General features: G+C 46.9%; 3 non-coding genes across 3 annotated transcripts; 1 reads left to right on the forward strand and 2 right to left on the reverse strand.

Annotated features, from left to right (window-relative positions):
* The first annotated feature begins 1,841 nt into the window (after window positions 1-1,841).
* On the forward strand, window positions 1,842-1,913 carry trnae-cuc (transfer RNA glutamic acid (anticodon CUC)). Its single transcript has one exon. It is a non-coding gene; the product is annotated as a tRNA-Glu (tRNA).
* Window positions 1,914-2,022: 109 nt separating this feature from the next.
* trnay-gua (transfer RNA tyrosine (anticodon GUA)) lies at window positions 2,023-2,109 on the reverse strand. Its single transcript is given in 2 exon segments — window positions 2,023-2,058; window positions 2,073-2,109. It is a non-coding gene; the product is annotated as a tRNA-Tyr (tRNA).
* A 644-nt stretch (window positions 2,110-2,753) lies between these two features.
* trnae-uuc (transfer RNA glutamic acid (anticodon UUC)) lies at window positions 2,754-2,825 on the reverse strand. The gene has a single exon. It is a non-coding gene; the product is annotated as a tRNA-Glu (tRNA).
* Window positions 2,826-12,347: the final 9,522 nt, after the last annotated feature.

The following is a 12,347-nucleotide window of genomic DNA, read 5'->3' on the forward strand; positions in this document are numbered from 1 at the left end:
TTGCATTTTTCTTGTACTCTCGTAAATTTACCCATATCCATCAGTCCTCTTGCATTAAAACTAACACAATTTAAAACCATTAAAAGATAAAAGAAAAATAAATAAATTAAATCACTTAAAAAAACCATATCATTAGTCCATTTCACTTGCCTCTTTTAATACTTCATATCTGTTCTTCCCTAACTCTTTGTTCATAAGACTTTTCCTTATTCCTTCTAAGTTTGGTTTTACCTTGAGTTTACGCCTTCTTCTATTTGTGATCGCTGTTCTTTTCTCTTTTCCTTCACATGTACTGTTTGAGTCCTCTTTTCCTTCCTTCACTTTTTCCAGTCTTTCAGATGAATCCACTTGTTCCAGTAGTCCTTCCTCCTGCTCCGTTTGCTCTGAATTTCCTTTATCCTCTTTATTTTGGATCTCCTTTAACTGTTCATTGTTTTCTTGTTCCTCCATCATACTCTCTGTGTTCCCATCAGTAGTTCTTTTATCTTCAATCTCTGTCACCCCTTGTAAATTATCATCGCTTGGTTTTTCCATCTCTATCGGCTCTCCATAACTTTCGTTTATTTCCTCTCCCTCCTCACTCCGTTCTGGCACAGCGTCATCTTCCCCCACCAACGCGTTGTCTCGTTCATGCACCTGCCCGTTCATATGAGTCACGTCTTGCTCAAACCAGCATTCGCATTTAGTTAAAACTTTTTGGCAATCCGGGCATCTCACCGCGTTACACTCTCTCGCAAAATGTCCTCTCTCCTCACATTTATAGCACTTAAAGTCAGGGCAGTCTTTCATGATATGTTCAGGGCTCATACACAGCCGACAGGTTTTAATCTGATGGCTGTGCATCACCCTGAAATACTGAAACCCTTCAGCTGTATCTAGCTTTGTGCTATATGGGAGAGAGGCAACCTCCTTAGGAAAACGAGACTTAATAAATCTCGTTCCATCTTCAATGGTCGTGCCCGGATACACTCGTCTTTTGATGCCCGAAATAGGGGTAACTCCCCACCCTTCCAATTTTTCTAAAATCTCTCGATCGTCTATATAAACAGGCAGGTGCATGAACGAAACAACATAGTCTCTATTTTGGAGCCTTTTAACTTCACACATCGTGTCCTTGATTTTTAATCCTTCCACCAACGCCTCCACGTCTTCCACGTTTTCTACAGTCACTTCATATTCTTTGTTTTGCTTTGGTCTTACCGCTAAAATGTTTCCTTTTCCAATCCTTTCCGTCACTGCTTTTATGATGTCCTCCGCCCTCGCGTTCACATTCGAAATATCCACACTCACTGTAGCTTCTTTTAAATAATCCATCTTTGTCCTGTTAATCCTTTTATGACCATCCATTGTATTCCCGTCTCGTCGTCTTCTTTCAGATCCGTGTCCGTCAACCTCTCGCGTTCCTCCAGCCGTATCCATGTCTGTTACCATGCGTCCGTCCGCCGTTATGCACCCAAACGAAAACAAACAAACGAAAAAAAAAATGTGCTTAAACACACAAAAACAAAAATAAAACGTTCCCCCCCAACAGCATATGCTGTAGGGAGGAAAAAATTAGAAAAAAAAATGTAAAGACTTTACAAATAACGCTTATAACGCCAAAACAAAACAAAAATTAACACAAAATGGAGGAGAGCCTTCCTCTCCCTACTGCAGCCAAACACTTCCTGGTAACTCACTATCGCCCTCTGGGGTCCAATGCGTTATCCATTGCGCCACTGGCCCACCGCCTGGGGGTCCTCGTGCTTGCAGCCCGACTCGTTGGTTTTCGACGTGACAGAAGCCTGTATTGCTGTCTGCTTGTTCTCATGTTATTAGCAGGCCAGCATTAGATCGGCTCTTCCCTGGTGGTCTAGTGGTTAGGATTCGGCGCTCTCACCGCCGCGGCCTGGGTTCGATTCCCGGTCAGGGAAAGCTCTTTTGCCCCCCCTCCCCCCCAATGGCAGACTGTGAAATCAAGCTCTGTTGGCCGCTTTCAGAAGGCCGGCCCCCCCCAAAAAGGTGGGCACGTGAAAAACAACCTCCTTCGAGCCGGAGTCGAACCAGCGACCTAAGGATTGCCAACGTTCCTCCTACAGTCCTCCGCTCTACCAGCTGAGCTATCGAAGGCGCAGGTCTGTGGGGTCACAAGCTCGGCCTATTAGGTTTCTGCAGCCCGACTGCTGGCCAAAAAACGGCTTTCGACGCAGGAAGACGTGTGGCCCTTTTTCGTAGAGGGAAGCACAGAGGAGCCCACCTTCCAATACCGGGAGTTGAACCCGGGCCACCTAGGTGAAAACCAGGAATCCTGGCGGTAGACCATATGGGAACTGGTCAGCGGAAGCCTTGTCAGGGTAAAAAAAAGATTCCAAAAATACTCACGCCACGCATTCGAAAAAACAAGTGTGGTCTTGCATTGTGACCGTTATCTCAAGGAAAAACAGCCTATCGCCCGTCTGTCAAGGTACAGAAATGAAAAAATCATGAGATTAACAATGAAACTGAGACGCGGTTTTAACCGGGTAAGTTGCTGATTATTGGCTAGTTCGGATTTCATTTCGTGGGAACTGGTCAGCGGAAGCCTTGTCCGGGTAAAAAAAAAGATTCCAAAAATACTCACGCCACGCATTCGAAAAAACAAGCGTGGTCTTGCATTGTAACCGTTATCTCCTGACCGGTAGCAAAGAGGAGCCCGCCTTCCCATACCGGGAGTCGAACCCAGGCCGCCTGGGTGAAAACCAGGAATCTTGACCGGTAGCAAAGAGGAGCCCGCCTTCCCATACCGGGAGTCGAACCCGGGCCGCCTGGGTGAAAACCAGGAATCCTGACCGCTAGACCATAAGAGAACTGGTCAGCGGAAGCCTTGTCCTGGTAAAAAAAAGATTCCAAAAATACTCACGCCACGCATTTGAAAAAACAAGCATGGTCTTACATTGTAACCGTTATCTCAAGGAAAAACAGCCTATCGTCGGTCTGTCAAGGTACAGAAATGAAAAAATCATGAGATTAACAATGAAACTGAGACGCGGTTTTAACCGGATAAGTTGCTGATTATTGGCTAGTTCGGATTTCATTTCATGGGAACTGGTCAGCGGAAGCCTTGTCCGGGTAAAAAAAAAAGATTCCAAAAATACTCACGCCACGCATTCGAAAAAACAAGCGTGGTCTTGCATTGTAACCGTTATCTCCTGACCGGTAGCAAAGAGGAGCCCGCCTTCCCATACCGGGAGTCGAACCCAGGCCGCCTGGGTGAAAACCAGGAATCCTGACCGGTAGCAAAGAGGAGCCCGCCTTCCCATACCGGGAGTCGAACCCGGGCCGCCTGGCCCCGCGCGGCAGCCGAGAATAGTTTAGCTAAACGGCCCTAAACCGTTTCCCATTCATTCTCAATGGTAGTGCTAAACCACTACGGATGCAATATTCTTTTGTCCACTAACGCTCTAGTGGCACTCTTCCGTGTTTCGTCACCCCAGGAAGTTTGAAGTCGCCATTTTCATACTGACTCGGAGCGTGAAATACAGTTCAGTGAAGATCTGCCTCGTTCAGTTTATTCAGCACATCTATCAAAGGTAAGTTACTGTATTTATATATATTACCTTATAGGTTACGTTTTTGGTGCTGTTAATAATGATGTCCAGTTAGTTGTTGAGCGAAAACGCCCGCTTCGCTCCATTGGTCGTTACTAAACTTTACGACTGCGGTAAAGTTGGTTTTATATTCGCACATTCGGACTTCCGTGTTCAATAACTCTGTTAATCTGCATAAAAAAAAGGCTATTTTTGGTCAAATATCATTACCCAATATTATGAGCACAAACTACAACGCATTTTTCTGCAGAAGTCGGCGTTTTAAAGAAGCTGATAAACACGCTTACCTCTATGGAGTGTCGTGACGTCATCGCTCATCTGAGGGACCATCTACAAATTACGTTTCCATTACGGCAGCCTGCTAACAATTCACTGTCCATGGTACTAAAGTCATCAGCGAACATGACATCAAAGATTTTAAATAGTTACATTTTAAATAGCTGAAACAAATCCATTAACATTAACAACATTTTAAACAATAATAAATGTAAATGTATTTTGTAATTTTCTCATTATAATTTTTTAATTGTACTAACTGTAGTGTCACACGGTGTATCAGGAGTGTTCATTATCTTGATCTTGTCTGTTACAATGAGTTATTTATTCATTTGCTTGGTCAGACACATAACTGGTGTAACACGACAGTGTACTCAAGTAAAAACACCCCATAAGGTGGCAGGTGTTGTCCAGCAAATGCGATATTCATATTTTGTTCTCAATTTATTATAAAACCTACTCAGCTGTGGATGCACAAATACAATAATGAAGAAACATTTATGCTTTATATATATTATATTAGTCATGGAATCCCCGACAGCCCTCTGTAACTGGAGCGGTTAGCCAAGCCTGGTTGTACGAGGGTAGCAGACAGTGCTAAATTCCCTCAAACGAAAGCAAAAGGAATTGAAGACATGGCAAACTATTCAAATGTGTTTTGCAGCATTCAGCAATGTAGCTAATCACAGACACAGAGATCTCTATGAACTAAGATTAGTGACCTTGTCCAACAGCTCATCAGAATTCTCGACCGTGAATCCGACTCGAGCCTGTCTTTTTTTCCCCTTTTCCCAAAACAACTTAGGCCTATACTAATAATAGTTTCAGCTATTAAAATAGTTCAGTTTTTTTATGCATTGGCAATGTGATTATATATCTAGTGTCGTTTTTTATTAAGTAAATTTAGAAAAACGTTTGGAGCATTTTTGTTTGTTAAATATAATTTTGTATAATAAATATAAATATAATAATAATATATAGGGGAGAGCGGGGCACAATAACTTTTTGAATTTCGCGGTTTATGTAAATCCACTTGGTGTTCAGAGTAAAACTTTTATCCACATTATTTTCACACTTGTCTAGTACAAATATATCGCTTTGTTTCATATTTACAGTGTATACGTTTTTCGTTATTTACCTCAAAAGAAAGGAAGTGAAACGTGACAACATGCCCCGTAGGTGGGGTACATTGTAACATCTGAGGGGCACGTTGTAACACGACCATATGACAGCTTAAAATGTCATCTGATCGAATGAAAAAAAATATATACACAACAAACTAAAATATTTTGTCAGTAAAATATACGTGTTAACTTTTTCAAATGAAGTAATGACGTTTTTAAAAAAATAAAAATGATCTAATTTTGGAGTTTGACAATGAACACATCGCAACAATGCTTGGAACGGCCCTGATCGCAACACACAGCTGTACAGTAGTTCAAAACAATGTGGACAAATAGATGAAACACATTTAGACATTCAGAAAAACACACACAGCTCTCATAGAACACCAGCCAAATAAACCAGCCAAAATGCTTTACATTTCTTGAAATAATAACTTCTGAACATTAAACATTGATTGTCAGCCTTTATTCACCTGTTTCTTGTGGTTTCTTATCAAAACCCATAAAAGTAAATAGTGTAAATTACACCGCTAATGTCATAGAATAGCATAGTTTAATAACGGCGGGGCATATTGTCACACAGTGTTACAATATTATTCCCCATCTGCAGGAATATAAAACAGGTAAGGGAATCTAGGTGGTTCGTGGTCTTTTTGCAATTCAAATAAGTTGCCATTGGACGCATAGTTGGTGCGTGGGCTCGCGTGCAGTTCGTGGACGACACGAGCCGCTTATTTCAATGGTGGCGTGGACGTTTTGCGAAAAAGCAGGTAAGTCCATCAAATTGGCCATAGGCTCCGTACGGACGCCTCTGGGGGCACCCTTGCACCACGAGGAAGGACACGAAAGGCCTTTGGGTGCCCCTAACCACCTATTCTTCACCACAGTCTTCCTCAGTGACACGGAACGCCTATTTCGCCCACTAACCACCTATTCTTCACCATAGCCTTCCTCAGTGACACGGAACGCCTATTTCGCCCACTAACCACCTATTCTTCACCACAGTCTTCCTCAGTGACACGGAACGCCTATTTTGACCCCTAACCACCTAAACTTGACCAAAGTCTTCCTCAGTGACACGGAACGCCTATTTTGACCCCTAACCACCTAAACTTGACCAAAGTCTTCCTCAGTGACACGGAACGCCTATTTTGACCCCTAACCACCTAAACTTGACCAAAGTCTTCCTCAGTGCCACGAAATGCCTATTTTGACCCCTAACCACCTAAACTTGACCAAAGTCTTCCTCAGTGACACGGAACGCCTATTTTGACCCCTAACCACCTAAACTTGACCAAAGTCTTCCTCAGTGCCACGAAATGCCTATTTTGACCCCTAACCACCTAAACTTGACCAAAGTCTTCCTAAGTGCCACGAAATGCCTATTTTGACCCCTAACCACCTAAACTTGACCAAAGTCTTCCTCAGTGCCACGGAACGCCTATTTCGCCCACTAACCACCTATTCTTCACCACAGCCTTCCCAGTGACACGGAACGCCTATTTCGCCCACTAACCACCTATTCTTCACCACAGTCTTCCTCAGTGCCACGGAACGCCTATTTTGACCCCTAACCACCTAAACTTGACCATAGTCTTCCTCAGTGCCACGGAACGCCCTATTTTGACCCTAACCACCTAATCTTGACCAAAGTCTTCCTCAGTGCCACGGAACGCCTATTTTGACCCCTAACCACCTAATCTTGACCATAGTCTTCCTCAGTGCCACGGAACGCCTATTTTGACCCCTAACCACCTAATCTTGACCATAGTCTTCCTCAGTGCCACGGAACGCCTATTTTGAGTTTGAGATCTGCCCAATTGGCCGAAACTCATGCCCCCCGACCACGAACCACCTGTGAAATTTCCATTGAATAAGTTGCAAGTGGGACGTTGGGTATTCAGGGGTCAAAAGGTCACAGGACTTCAAAATTTGGTACAACAGTAGCCCAGGGGCCCCCGACTTGGGGGTCAGAGTTTCAGAATTCTAGGTCACTTCTAAGCATGTGTTTCTGCAGTTCAGCGTGACAGAAAGGTCCGATCGCCCCGAAATTGGCACACGGGTCACGCCGCGGCCCCCCGGGACAGCGTCCGGAGTTCCGTGTCCGTATCTGCCCGATTGGCCGAAGCCCACTACCCCTGACCACGAACCACCTATGAAATTTCCATTGAATAAGTTGCAAGTGGGATGCTGGGTATTCAGGGGTCAAAAGGTCACAGGACATCAAAATTTGGTACGGTGGTAGCCTAGGGGCCCTTCACTCTGGGGCGAGAGTTTCGGGATTCTAGGTCACTTCTAAGCATGTGTTTCTGCAGTTCAGCGGGACAGAAAGGTCCGATCGCCCCGAAATTGGCACACGGGTCACGCCGCGGCCCCCCGGGACGGCTTCCGGAGTTCCGTGTCCATATCTGCCCAATTGGCCGAAACTCATGCCCCCCGACCACGAACCACCTGTGAAATTTCCATTGAATAAGTTGCAAGTGGGACGTTGGGTATTCAGGGGTCAAAAGGTCACAGGACATCAAAATTTGGTACAGTGGTAGCCTAGGGGCCCCCGACTCTGGGGCCAGAGTTTCGCGATTCTAGATCCCTTCTAAGCATGTGTTTTTGCAGTTCAAAAAACTTTTCACATCAGCAAAGTTCATTCAAGAGGGTCTTAAAAGATATGTGTAGAAGGAGGCCTATGTATGAGATTTTATGCCAAAGATGCAAAAAGTACTTTTCGTTCAGGGTAGATGCTTGTCTGCACTATATGGTGTTCAGGGAGCCCAATGCTACTAGGATGTGAAGTTTGGGGCCCATAGGACCCCCCGGAGCTGGACGGGGGTCGCTGACACGTGTAACTTATCCCATTCATTTTGTAGGTGTTTTGCGGGCAGCAGGACACAAAGGTCCGATCGCCCCGAAATCGGCACACGGGTCACGCCACGGCCCCCCGGGATGGTGTCCGGAGTTCCGTGTCCGTATCTGCCCGATTGGCCGAAACCCATCCCCCCCCGACCACGAACCACCTGTGAAATTTCCATTGAATAAGTTGCAAGTGGGACGTTGGGTATACAAGGGTCAAAAGGTCACAGGACATCAAAATTTGGTACGGGGGTAGCCTAGGGGCCCTTGACTCTGGGGCCAGAGTTTCGGGATTCTTGATCCCTTCTAAGCACGTGTTTCTGCAGTTCAGTGGAACAGAAAGCTCAGATCGCCCCGAAATCGGCACTAGGGTCACGTCGCGGCCCCCCGGGACGGCTTCCGGAGTTCCGCGTCCGTATCTGCCCAATTGGCCGAAACTCATGCCCCCTGACCACGAACCACCTGTGAAATTTCCATTGAATAAGTTGCAAGTGGGACGTTGGATATACAAGGGTCAAAAGGTCACAGTACATCAAAATTTGGTATGGTGGTAGCCTAGGGGCCCCCGACTCTGGGGCCAGAGTTTCGGGATTCTAGATCCCTTCTAAGCATGTGTTTTTGCAGTTCAAAAAACTTTTCACATCAGCAAAGTTCATTCAAGAGGGTCTTAAAAGATATGTGTAGAAGGAGGCCTATGTATGAGATTTTATGCCAAAGATGCAAAAAGTACTTTACGTTCAGGGTTATCTCTTGTCCGTTCGATAATGTGTTCGGGGGGCCCTGTGCTACCAGCACGTGAAGTTTGTGGCCCCTAGGACCCCCCGGAGCTGGACGGGGGCCACTGACACGTGTAACTTATCCCATTCATTTCGTAGGTGTTTTGCGGGCAGCAGGACAAAAGAGTCCATATCTCGGGCCCCCGGAAGAGCAGCGGCTCATGGTCAAGTGACACCTGTAACTTATTTGACGGGACCTCCACAGGCGTTCCGCGGACGGTGCGTTTTTTGGCAATTTAAGGCATTTAACGAGCACCGACACACACGAAACCGCCAAGCCGTGTTTCCTAAGCACCGTACTGTGGATACCATTCCAAAAAATCACACTACACGTGCAAAGTGACCCATGAACGCGTTGTCCGCGGAAAGCCTGTGGAGGTCCCGTCAAATAAGTTGCACGTGGGCACTTCATGTATGCCTTGGCCTAAACGCACGAGGCAGTAACTAACCCTAGTTAGCGCTAACCCTAGTTGGTGTAACCCTAGTTAGCGCTAGCCCTAGTTAGCGCTAACCCTAGTTAGTGCTTAGGGCTAGCATTAGCTAACCCTATCCCTAGCACCGGTTCGAACAGGCCGAAAAAGATCCCCATGACCGCGAACCATCTGTGAAACTTCCATTGAATAAGTTACGAGTGGGACGGCGGAACCGGAGGGGTCACGAAGGTCGCAGGGCCCCGAGATTCGTCTCAGGGGACCGTCTGGGCCCCCCGAATGGGGCCCGGGAGTTTCGCGGCCGCAGACGCTTCCTGGGCCAAACGGGCACAGGGAAGGTCCGATCGCCCCGAGAGCCGTCTCGTACGTCACGTCGCGGTCCCCCGAGACAGCGTCCGGAGTTCCGCGCCCACTTCTGGTCGACTGGCCGAAAAAGACCCCCTTGACCGCGAACCGCCTGTGAAATTTCCATTGAATAAGTTGCACGTGGGATGTCGGGTACGCAGGGGTCAAAAGGTCACAGGGCCCCGAGACTCCACGCAGGGTACCACCAGGAGCCCCTAAATCCAGAGTTTGTGGCCCTAGATGTTTCCGGAGCCAGCAAACTTTTTGCATCGGAGCACTCGAGTTCATTCAAGATGGTCTTAGGGTCTATGTGACGAAGAGGCCTCCGAGAGAGATTTAAGTCAAACGCGCTCAAACCGCTTCGCGTCCGGGTCATGCGTCCGTCCGCCAGACATGGCGTTCGGGGGCCCCTTTGCCACCGGCACGCGAAATTCTGGACCCGTAGGACCCCCGGGGGCCGAACGGGAGTGGCTGACACGTGTAACCTATCCCATTCATTTTTTAGGTGCTTGGTGGACACGGGAAAAATAGGTCCGATCGGCCCGAAACCGACATATACGTCACGTCAGGGTGCCCCGAGACGGTGCCCGGAGTCCCGCGCCCGCCTCTGGCCGACAGGCCGAAAAAGACCCCCATGACCGCGAACCGCCTGTGAAATTTCCATTGAATAAGTTACGAGTGGGACGGCGGAACCGGAGGGGTCACGAAGGTCGCAGGGCCACGAGATTCGTCTCAGGGGACCGTCTGGGCCCCCCGAATGGGGCCCGTGAGTTTCGCGGCCGCGGCCGCTTCCTGGGCCAAACGCCTGTGAAATTTTGTCTGCCTGTGGGATGTCGGGTATGCAGGGGTCAAAAGGTCACAGGGCCCCGAGATTGCGCACAGGGTACCGCCGGGAGCCCCTACATCGGGCCCCGGAGTTTCGTGGCCCTAGATGCTTCCGGAGCCAATCAGGAACCGAGAAGGTAACTGCCTTAAAGGCCCTTTCCCCATAGGGATGTATAGGAGACAGAGAGTTGTATGAAGAGCAAAGAAATATATTTTCGGGCATCTCCGGGCCTAGCCCTCTCGGTATGTCGCAGAGGGCCGGGTGACGCAACTTCCTGTGAAATTTGAGGCTCCTCGGGCCCCAGGGGGCCAGACGGGAGCCACTGACACGTGCAACTTATCCCATTGTGTAGGCCTCCATTCAAATAAGTTGCACGTGGGCATTTCCTGCATGACTCAGCAAAAATTGTAATTTGCATTTGTATGCAAATTAAGCCATTTTAGGTGCTGTAATGTACATAGAACTGCTGGGTAGTGTCCCCTGAGCACTGTACTGTAGAAATGTGTCCATTAAACCACTGTAGTTATGAAATATGACTATTTACAGTATTGTCCACGGAACGCCTATGGAGGCCTAGTCAAATAAGTTACAGGTGGGCAAGTGACAGCTGTAACTTATTTGACGGGCGTCCATAGGCTTTCCGTGGACAGTGCATTTTTATGCAAATTAAGTCATAATAGGTGCTGTAATGTACACAGAACTGCTGGGTAGTGTCCCCTGAGCACTGTACTGTAGAAATGTGTCCCTAAAACCACTGTAGTTATGAAATATGACTATTTACAGTATTGTCCACGGAACGCCTATGGAGGCCCAGTCAAATAAGTTACAGGTGGGCAAGTGACAGCTGTAACTTATTTGACGGGGCATCCACAGGTTGTTCGTGGACAGTGCATTTTTATGCAAATTTAGCCCTTTGATGAGCTCCAATGCACACAAAGCTGCTGGATGGTGTTTCCTGAGCACTGTACTGTAGTTATTACTCAATAAAATCATTACATTTATGAAAAATGACTTATAATGACTAATGCATTGTCAAGTGACACGTGTAACTTATTTACCACCTGTGAATCTCCATTGATTAAGTTGCACGTGGGATGTTGGGTATAGAGGGGTCAAAAGGTCACAGGACCTCCAAATTCGGGACTGTGGTAGCCTAGGGGCCCCCCGCTCAGGGGCCAGAGTTTCGGGATTATAGTTGACCTCTGGAATGTAGACCTCACGTCACGTTGGATTTCGAGTTGGATTTTCGAGTATTTCACCACATATGGTGTATGACACCTGTAACTTATTTGACAGGGCGTCCACAGGCTGTTCGTGGACAGTGCATTTTTATGCAAATTTAGCCCTTTGATGAGCTCCAATGCACACAAAGCTGCTGGATGGTGTTTCCTGAGCACTGTACTGTAGTTATTACTCAATAAAATCATTACATTTATGAAAAATGACTTATAATGACTAATGCATTGTCAAGTGACACCTGTAACTTATTTGACGGGGCCTCCATAGGCTTTCCGTGGACAGTGCATTTGTATGCAAATTAAGCTATTTTAGGTGCTGTAATGTACATAGAACTGCTGGGTAGTGTTCCCTGAGCAATGTACTGTAGAATTTTGCCCATAAAACCACTGCAGTTATGAAATATGACTTATTACAGTACTGTCCACGGAACGCCTATGGAGGCCCAGTCAAATAAGTTACAGGTGGGACGTTCCCTCTTATGTGGTCCACTTCTGTGGTCAAACATCAATTAATAGACTAAAGAACTTATTGAGGTGGCTCCCCGCATCCTCCTGAAGAACCCTGAGGTGTTAAACCCTCAGAATTCCACTGACCACGAACAGCCTATTTTTAATAATGGGATAGATTGTACGTGGGACGTCCAGATCTCAGCTTCTGGACGTGCTATCAAGCTGAAACCTGCGTTCCTGCGCTGGCCTGGACATGCCCTGATGACTTTGAGAATTTGAAGAAGATCGGAGAAACTTGAAGCCAGATTTTTCAGAAGCTGAGATCTGGACGTCCCACGTACAATCTATCTCATTATAAAAAATAGGCTGTTCGTGGTCAGTGGAATTCTGAGGTTTTAACACCTCAGGGTCCTTCAGGAGGATGTGGGGAGCCACCTCAATAAGTTCTTTAGTCTATTAATTGATGTT

Source organism: Garra rufa, unplaced genomic scaffold, assembly GCF_049309525.1.
Source record: "Garra rufa unplaced genomic scaffold, GarRuf1.0 hap1_unplaced_010, whole genome shotgun sequence".
NCBI lineage: Eukaryota > Metazoa > Chordata > Actinopteri > Cypriniformes > Cyprinidae > Garra > Garra rufa.